Source organism: Chiloscyllium punctatum, chromosome 28 (genome assembly GCF_047496795.1).
Source record: "Chiloscyllium punctatum isolate Juve2018m chromosome 28, sChiPun1.3, whole genome shotgun sequence".
NCBI lineage: Eukaryota > Metazoa > Chordata > Chondrichthyes > Orectolobiformes > Hemiscylliidae > Chiloscyllium > Chiloscyllium punctatum.
The window spans coordinates 44,925,566-44,935,169 of NC_092766.1; the positions used below are offsets into that span (position 1 = coordinate 44,925,566).

A 9,604-nucleotide genomic window follows, 5' to 3' on the forward strand; every position below is an offset into this window, starting at 1 on the left:
AAATTTCTGACAATTCATAAACTGAACAACAATTACAAATTCACTTTGATCAAAGGACAGAGTAATATTTAGATGAATCACAACATTTAGTAACAAAGTAGGTAATCAGCTGACTGACAAGTAATACGTGGTAGCATTTGTTAGTTTACTGAAGAAGATATCAACTTTATTTTCAATTTATACAACGACAGAATAATGTTTAATGTGTTTCAATTTTTTTGGACTTGCCCCTTTGCAGCAATAAAAGATCAATCTCATTACTTAGACATGGTAATCTTTAATTCTGCAACATTTTCAAATAGTCTCCAGGAATTTATAAGCGACAGAATTAGATACAGGTCTCCCCACTATCCGAAAGTAAAGCGTTATTATGAAACCTTACATAAACTGAAAAGGCGTTCGTCGAAGAAGCATTAATTTATATGGGAAACACCTCCCCTTTTCTTCGTAAAAGTGGAAATCCTCTTCAGATTTCTTCCAGTCAGAGAAAACAGGGACAGATGTAAGTCTTTTGTAAAAGCAAAGTGGCTAAAGCGAATTTTCCAACACATATTTCTTGGTAACCTGACACAAATAAGTATCCGATTTTGTGATTATTGATATAATAGATAAAAGCAGATCTAATGTTGGATTGAAAAGCAGTTCAGTCTGTGCTCAGGTACTCTCCAATCAACATTCAGAGCAGCTCTTGATATTTTTGTGGTGAAGGTTTGATTTGAAACCTTCCCTCGGGTTTAGTAATAGAGACACTGCCACAGCTCCACAGGCTCCTTTCGTAATGTTCCCACTCAGGACGGCAGGACTACAATATTATGTTTAATATGGTTACTCAAAATGAAAACTAATCAGCTGTTTATTCTAGTAATTTGAATGGGAATTAATTAGGTAGTTTCTGTGTGCAATGGACAGGAAATTAAACAATATTTTACACTAACAATAGAATAAATGAATGATAGTCTTAAATAAAGAGAATCTCGTGACAATTCTTTGAAAGACAAATTGACAAAACTGCATGATCATTGTACTTTAATTTTAAAAATGCATCAGTCATTCAAAATGAAAATTCAGCCGAAGACAAGTTCCCTTCCTGTCAACAACGTACAACTTCCACAATTTCAAAATGAACAGTCATTGATAAAGGAAGGAACAAACAGATGCTAATTCTATTTTCTTCACATAAACGTGCGATGAATTTTAAGTAAGTTTCATATATGTAAAAAGGAAACTCTTATTGTGGTTCTAAATACAATAAATGTTAGCATGAAGTGAAACATAATCAAATCAATTTAACTGTGTTTTCTCAGTTAAAATACCGTTCAATATTCAAAGTAGTCGAGTGATTGTACACTGCAATATCTTTACATTAATTCAGTGCTGAGACATAATTCCACATTTATACCCCTTATAGTGAAGCACACTTGTGCCAGGAGTCTGAGCAGGTAGGGGAGGTCTTTACTGAGTACTTTGCTTCAGTATTCACAAGTGAGTGGGACCTTGTTCCTTGTTAGGACAACGTGAAACAGGTTGATATGGTGGAACAGGTCGATGTTCAGACAGAGAATGTGCTGAAAATATTTAAAAATCATGGGGATAGATAAGTGCCCTGGGCCAGAATTGAAATAACCTATGTTGTTATGGGAAGGGAGGCAATTGATTACTGTGTTTTGGCAATGATCTTTGCATCCTCACTGTCCACTGGAGTCATACCAGATGATTGAAGGTTGGCAAAAGTTATTCCCTTATTGAAGAAAGGCAATTGAGATGATCCTGGGAATCATCGATGAGTCAGTCTTACATCAGTTGTGGGCAAATTCTTGGAGAGAATTCTGAGAGACAGGATTTATGATTATTTGGAAAAGCATAGATTACTTAGAGATGGTCAACATGGCTTTGTGAGCGGCAGATGATGCCTCACAAGCCTCATTGAGTTATTTGAGGTTGTGGCAAACACATTGGTGAGGACAGAATAGTGGATGTGGTGTATAAGGATTTTAGCAAGATGTTTGATAAGGTTCTCCATTGTAGGCTCATTCAGAAAGTAATGAGACATGGGATATAGGGAAACCTGCCTGGTTAGATAATAAATTGGTTGACCCATAGAGGACAGGGTGAGATTAAATGGTTCGTTTTCAGCTTGGAGCACGGTGACCAATGGTGTTCTGAAGGGATCAGTTGTGGGACCTCTGCTTTTTGTGATTTTTACAAATGACTTGGATGAGGAAGTGGAAGGGTGGGTTAGGAAGTTTGCCAATGACACGAGGGTTGGTGGAGTTGTGGATAGTGTAGAGGGCTTTTGTAGGTTGCTCGAGGACATTGACAGGATGCAGAGGTGGGCTGAGAAGTGGCAGGTGGAGTTCAACCTCGGAAAATGTGAAATTATTCATTTTGGAATTTCAAATTTGAATGCACATTTTTCAGATTAAATACAGGATTCTTGACAATGTGAAGAAACAGAGGGATCGTGGGGTGCATGTCCATACATCCCTCATAGCTGACATCTAAGGTGATAGGGCTATTAAGTCAGTGCATAGCGTGTTGGCTTTCATTAATGTGGAGGTTGAGTTTAAGAGCCACGAGGTTATGCTGCAAGTCTATGGATCCCTGATGAGACTATACTTGGAATATTGTGTTCTGTTCTGATCACCTCATAAGACATAGGATGTGGAAGCTTTAGAAAAAGTGCAGATGAGATTTATCAAAATGTTGTCTGGACTGGAAGGCATGTCTTATGACTAAAGGTTGACAGAGCTGGGGCTTTGGTCATTGCAATGAATGAGGATGATAGTTTACTTGATAGCTTTGGGTAAGTTGATGAGAGGCATAGATAGAGTGGATAATGAAAGACTTTTCCCTACAAAGTGGCATAATTTTAAGATGAATGGGGGAAGTTGTGCGGAGATGTCAGAGATAGTTTCTTTATAGATAGTGGTGAGTGTGTGGAATGCACTGCCAGTGGTGGGAGAAGATTCAGTTCCATCAGGGACATCTAAACGACTCTTGGATAGGCACATGGATGATAGTAAATGAAGGGCATGTTGGTTAGTTTGATCTTAGAGTTGGATAAAATGTCGGAACAACATCGTGGCCAAAGGGCCTGTACTGTGCTGTACTGTTCTATATTCTATGGATTGAAATTAACAATTATTTTATATTAACAATACATAGATTTTCAAAATTCTATTACCATACTTAAGAATAATGATAAATTTCATCTTGTTATTTGACTGTGCTATCTGCAGAAATGAACGGAATTATTGCAGGGAAAAGTAATTAGGATTTTCTAAATTTATAAAGCTGGAATTACACAGATCATTCAAATGAGCAAAAGTAATATTTTTGACAGTGCGCATTGCATCAGAAATAATGGATTCTTTTGTAGGTGTGTTGATTGGAAATAAAATGGATTTTTATATTACTGTATAGGTACTAGGGAAGATTGGATTAAATTCAAATATAAACTTCACTGTAGTTGTTAGCAAGACTAAACTAAAGCATACTATAATTATTGTCATTCAAATGCATTAACAGTTACTGTTAGAATCCTGAAAAAAGGATATATTGCACCATTTTTCAAAAAGTCAATAAATTAAGTCGTGAACCTCCGTACACTTGTTACCCAGGCCAATTATTACGCAATTATTGTAATGGTAATGACTTGATAACTAATGCTAAAACCTAAACAGATAAATTGGTTCAATACTTTATCAGCATGTTCCTCTGAAATTGATTGGATTTTTATGAAGATCGGTAAACTGAGGGACAAAATATTGATTGAGTGAATTGAAGAAAAAAAATGAGACAGTGTCTATTGAGCAGGATTGTTTTTGTTTAAAAATGCAGTTGATGCAAGAATAATATATTTTCCTCCATTGGTTTTCTTGTAGATACATTTTTTTAAAAAATGTCATGATTCAAGGTTGAGACACTGGTGTCAGAGTCTGCAAAGGGGAGAGTGAGAGAGTAAGAAATTCTGAAAAAGCAGAAAGGAAAGGAACTGGCGAGCAGAGGAGCTCCAACTGTAGTGTCTCAACCTGCTAACATCTTATTGGGTGATTTGGAATGCAGTCTAGTCAAGTAACAAGCTGACATAGTCATAGCTGGCACAGAATCATAGCTCACAATGCCCTAGACACCATCGTCACCATCCCTGTGTGTCCTGTCCCACCGGCAGGACATGGATGTAACTGAAATGCTGGAACATGCAGGGTAATGGACTAAGATCTGCAGAATATGATCAATGTGATTTATTTGACATTTCTCCAGAATATTAAACTCCAGTACAAATTGAAAAGTTACTAGCGCCATCAGACTTGAACTACAAATGTCAGAAAAAAGAAATATCAGATATTTACAGCACACTTGGCCAATCCTGGGTATATGTTGGCTGTAATAGAACTCCCCAGGCTTTACAGCTTTTTGTACTCACCATTGAGAGCAACGATTTCAGACTGAACTGTGCCCTCTATGCTTTTATAATCTGTTTTTAACATGTTACTCTGGCAGCTGGACACCTTGTTTCCTTGTTTCTTTCCCAGCTCGAACTCCATTCCCCGTGGCCTTGAGGGACGACCATTTCTGCCATTTAATCTCTCCTGCCTTCCCCCATGTGACAGACTGTCTTTATATCCTTGTCTCACCCCACCTTGCTCACAACCTGTTACATTTCTGATGGTTCCCAGACCTCTGTAACTTTCATTGCACCCCCTGGGTGAATGGCGTGAGTTTTGAATTCTCTTCCTCCTGAGATAATCAGAATTTTTTCCGGTTGCAGTGTCCCCCAGATTTTATTTTGAAAAACAGAGCATTTGTGTCAGAGTCAAGTATTTGTGAGCCTTCATCCACAATTCCTAGCATTTGGATGTAATTTGTGACCCTCCCACAGATGTGTAACGTTACTGGATTGGGCATGCTAACATGGTCGCAGTGTGCAATTTAGGTGGGTTGGGCTAGCCATGGTTAATGTGTGGTTATTGTGGTAGCGTGGGTAAGCAGGTCATTGCAGACTCGATGGGACGAATAGAGTCTTTCTGCACCCACGGGATTCTGTGATTCTAACTAGTTGTGATTGTTGTCATGTTTTCCTCATGCCAGGTTCATTCAACTCAGATACATATGCTTCCTTTATGATTCTGTGGGTGCTCACTCACTCATTTCCTTCAGTTTTACATCAATTTCACACTGTATGAGAGGGTGGGAATGGATTTGTAAATACAAATACTCCAACCAAAACCCCTCACAGGTCAGGAACTGTTTCTGCTACTTTCATCACTCACAAGGAAGAGGAAAATAAAGGTTCTGTCACGGATCTTACAGGACCATAGCGGTTATACTCACCAGGAAAGGCTGACCAGCTCAAAGCGCTTTTCTCAAGGAAAGAGGAGGCTCAGAGACAAGCTGTTACAAGTAGAAAGCTTTGTGTCTGTGTTTTCAGAGATTTGTGGTTGAAATCATTGGTTTGGAAGCGTGTCTCATTGCCCCAGATCATCAAAGGTGCTGTCTAAATGTGCATATTTCTTTCTATCTGTCTGAGTTAACAATCAGATGGGCAGGTCAATGTCTGAGTGTCTTACCAAATCCCTGATTGAATCTGTCTCCGCTCACAAACTCAGGTGCCTCACCACTCACTGGGTCATGGAGAACCTCTGCTGTTACAATGAGAACTGTCTTTGCTGTCACCGCTCCTCGTACTTCCGCCTAATCCCCACTTCCCTTCATTATATCCCAGCTGCCTCTCGTCCACCCACATGGACACGTTGAAGAGCATGACAGGAGACTGGATTGAAACCGAGAGTTCAATAACCCGAATGAAATAGGAAGAAGGAAATAAACGGTGATTGTGGATCCCAGGGGATACAGACTCCAGGATTAGTCCTTGTGGGCATTCCTGCAGTAATACGAGACAGCATTCCATGATGAGAGTTAAACCCGGGTGGCAGGAGAGGGAGTCACTGAACATTAGCAGGTTTAGTTCAAACACAGGAGGTTTGTTCAGTCAGTAACAGTGTGTTAGACATGGAGGGGAAGTGAGCAGTGAGGGGAAATGTTGCCACAAGCTGACAATAAAACTTTCATTGGAACAGGAGGAGGCCATTCAGCCCCTTGACTTTGCTCTGCCGTTCATGATGATCAGAGCTGATGTGTGACCTAACGGACAATTTTCAAAACCCTCTAATTTCATCAATAAACTCCTCTGTAACAGACAAGAAGAGTATTGGAAAACTAAACATCTGCAAATGCTGGGAAATCAGAAAAAAAAATAGAAATCGCTGGAAACATTCAGCAGTTCTGGCAGCATCTGTGGAGAGTGAACCTTTCAGGACCAGTGACCGGTCAGGTGACCAGCTGCAGCTGACCATTCTGCCTGTTCTGGAACACTCTCTGGAACAGGTTCTGGTGTGAGATTGTCAATAATAACTGAGAGAAACAGGAGGACGGGCTCAATCAGAATAAGGAATTCACTTAACCCTTCCAGTGGGACACTCACCAACACAGTCACACTGCGGAGAGGCCGTTCACTTGCCCCACGTATGGGAAGGGATTTACTCGATCTTACAATCTGCTGAGGCACCAGAGATGGCACAGTTGGTTTAGATCCTTCACCTGCTCCATCTGTGAGAAAGATTAGATTAGATTAGATTAGATTACTTACAGTGTGGAAACAGGCCCTTCGGCCCAACAAGTCCACACCGCCCCGCCGAAGCGTAACCCACCCATACCCCTACATCTACATCTACCCCTTACCTAACACCAAGGGCAATTTAGCATGGCCAATTCACCTGGCCTGCACATCTTTGGAGTGTGGGAGGAAACCGGAGCACCCGGAGGAAACCCACGCAGACACGGGGAGAACGTGCAAACTCCACACAGTCAGTCGCCTGAGGCGGGAATTGAACCCGGTTCTCTGGCGCTGTGAGGCAGCAGTGCTAACAATTAAAACCTCTCACCTGAGGAGACATTGGTGCATTCCCACCGGGGAGAGGCCATTCACCTGCTCAGTGTGTGGGAAAGCATTCACTCAGTCCTCTGATCTGCTTAAACACCAGCGAGCTCACTCTGGGGAAAGGTCATTCACTTGTTCCCAATGTGGGGGGAGATACACTCAAATGCAGCACCTGTGGAGTCCCCAGTGAGCCCACACAGGGGGAGATGCCATTCCGATGGTCAGTGTGGGAGAAGGGATTCAGTGATTCATCCCATCCCCCGAGACCCCAGTGGGTTCACTCTGGGTAGGAGCTGTTCACCCCTCTGTGTGACAAGGGATTTGCTGCGTCTTCAACACTATTGAGAGCCCAGTGAGTGCTCACAGGGAAGTGGTCATCCCCCCTGCTCCATGTGGACTGCAGGACTCTGATTCTGATGTTACTGTCCATCAGAGTCAGGAGTGGACCTTGTACTTGATGACACTGCTGGAGTATTGATGTTGTTGTTAACCACATTAACTGGGCTGGACGTGACTGAACTTACGTTGCCACTTTCTAAACCTCAGGATGTCTCTCTGGGCAGTAAGTCTCCACAAACAGCACTGTGACAATGAGCAGGGATCATCAGTTTTGATTTAAATTGTGACTGTAGCACGGCTGCTTCACAGCATCAGGTAAAAGGTTGGAGTCCAGCCTTGTCCAACGGCCTGTGTGGAGTTCCCACATTCTCTCCATGATAGTGTGAGTCTCCTCCAGGTGCTCTGGTTTCCTCCCATAGTCCAAAGATGTGCAGGTCAGGTGGATCAGTCATGCTAAAATGTCCACAGGATCCAGGATTGTGCAGACTAGGTGGATCAGCCATGGGAAATGCAGTGTTACAGTGATAGAGTGCTCTGGGCGTGATGTTCTTCGGATGGTTGGTGGCGTTTGATGGGCCAATGCTCTCCTCCCATACTGTAGGGATTTTATTCACTGACTGAGGATAAATGCAACAGAGCAGGGTGCCTGAGAGAAGGAGCATGTGGTGTGCATCAATGCTGTCTATGCCTTTAGATAGAGGTGGGCACCGCAGGCGATATAGTGCTTTATCTCCACCGCTGCCCTCTCCGCACAACTCTACTTAGATTTGGTCCCTTCTCACTCTGTCACTTGTAATGGTTTGCTTGGCCCGTAACGGGCTTTGTTTGGAAATATTCTATTAGTCACACGAATGGTTTACTGCTGGTGATGATATGAGTAGATTAGAGTGGTGCTGGAAAAGCACAGCAGGTTAAGCAGGATCCGTGGAGCTGGAAAATGAATGTTTTGGCAAAAGCCCTTTTCCAGCACGCCTCTAATCTAGGCTCTGGTTTCCAGCATCTGCAGTCCTCACTTTTGCACTGCTGGTGAGTATATGTTAACCAAAAGCAAAATGGCATAATGATGATTTTGATGGTGGGAAGGTTGCTGAGATAATATTTCTGGGTCGGAGAAAAGGGGAAAAAGAACACTTCACAGCTCACAGAACGAAAACTGAAAAGCAGTTAAATCAAACCAAAGGTTCAGACAGGGAGGGAATATTTCCCTGGAGTTTGAGTAGCTGGAAAGTGATGGTGTCTGGGACAGGAATTTGCTTTACAGAGGTTGAAAGCTTTAAAACTGTTATATTCAAACAGTTCAATTTATTTTCTTTAATTTTACTTGCGGTGCAAAAAGTTCTTACAACATTTTAAAACCAACATTTACAAACCTTGTGTTAAAGATAAATGTTAAATAAAATCCATCAAACCATCCCTCACTGAAAACTGTTGTGGAAATGCAATCTCCTGAAAAATCCCTGCCCCCTTCTTCCTACCCGGGCTCCATGACTATATACATACCTGGGAGATAGCAGCAGGAGGAGACCATTCAGCCTTTCAATCCTGCTCCACCATTCAATGGGAAACAGCTGACCATCCAGCTCAGTCTCCTGTTCCTGCTGTGTTCCAATCCCCTTTCATGACTTTACCTTGAAGAACTATATCTAAGTCCTCCTTCAGCTTCACTGCCTTTTGTTCCAGTGACGTTGTTGCGTTACTGTGTAGGTGTAGGCAGGGGAAATGTGATGGTGCTGCCTCCTGGAGGATGCACTCAGCGTCCCTCATCATCCTGCAGTAACATCAACTGGGTTTCTGGAACTAGTGATAGAAACGGTTTCGAGGATATGGGCATCACTGGCTCAGCCAGCATTTATTCCCCATCTCTCGTTACCCTTCAGAAGATGGTAGTGAGCTGCTGTCTTGTACCATTCACAGTCCATTTGGCGCAGAGAGACCGACAACGCTGGGAGAGAGAGTGTTGCAGGATTTTGGCCCAGTGATTCTCCATCTTTGGTTCATCAAATGTTGTGTAACTTAATCACGATCTGCACGTGATTTTGAGATTTCAGTCTGCAAATCTTCACTATCTCGCACCCTGTATAAAAGGAATATGTACAGATAAGAAATTCAGAACAGACAATTCTAGTTTCTCTGGAATATCTTTCTCCCCTTTCTTCCCCTAAAGCTGTAACCCTCCAGCCCTCTTACTCTCTCCGATCATTCTGACTCTGCTACCCCCTAATGTACACCCTCTACATTCTCATGGTGTTACTGATAAACAGATCCATGCCACCACTTTTCGTCCCTGGTTAGACACTGCACCCTTTCTGGGTTCACTTCTTTTCC

The 9,604-nt window shown here is 42.2% G+C and overlaps 1 long non-coding RNA gene across 1 annotated transcript; it reads right to left on the reverse strand.

Moving 5' to 3' along the window:
* Positions 1-1,011: 1,011 nt before the first annotated feature.
* LOC140454067 (uncharacterized) lies at positions 1,012-9,350 on the reverse strand. Its single transcript, XR_011952592.1, has 2 exons — positions 8,780-9,350; positions 1,012-6,609 (listed from the first exon to the last, which is right to left on the reverse strand). It is a non-coding gene; the product is annotated as an uncharacterized lncRNA (long non-coding RNA).
* Between the last annotated feature and the right edge of the window lie 254 nt (positions 9,351-9,604).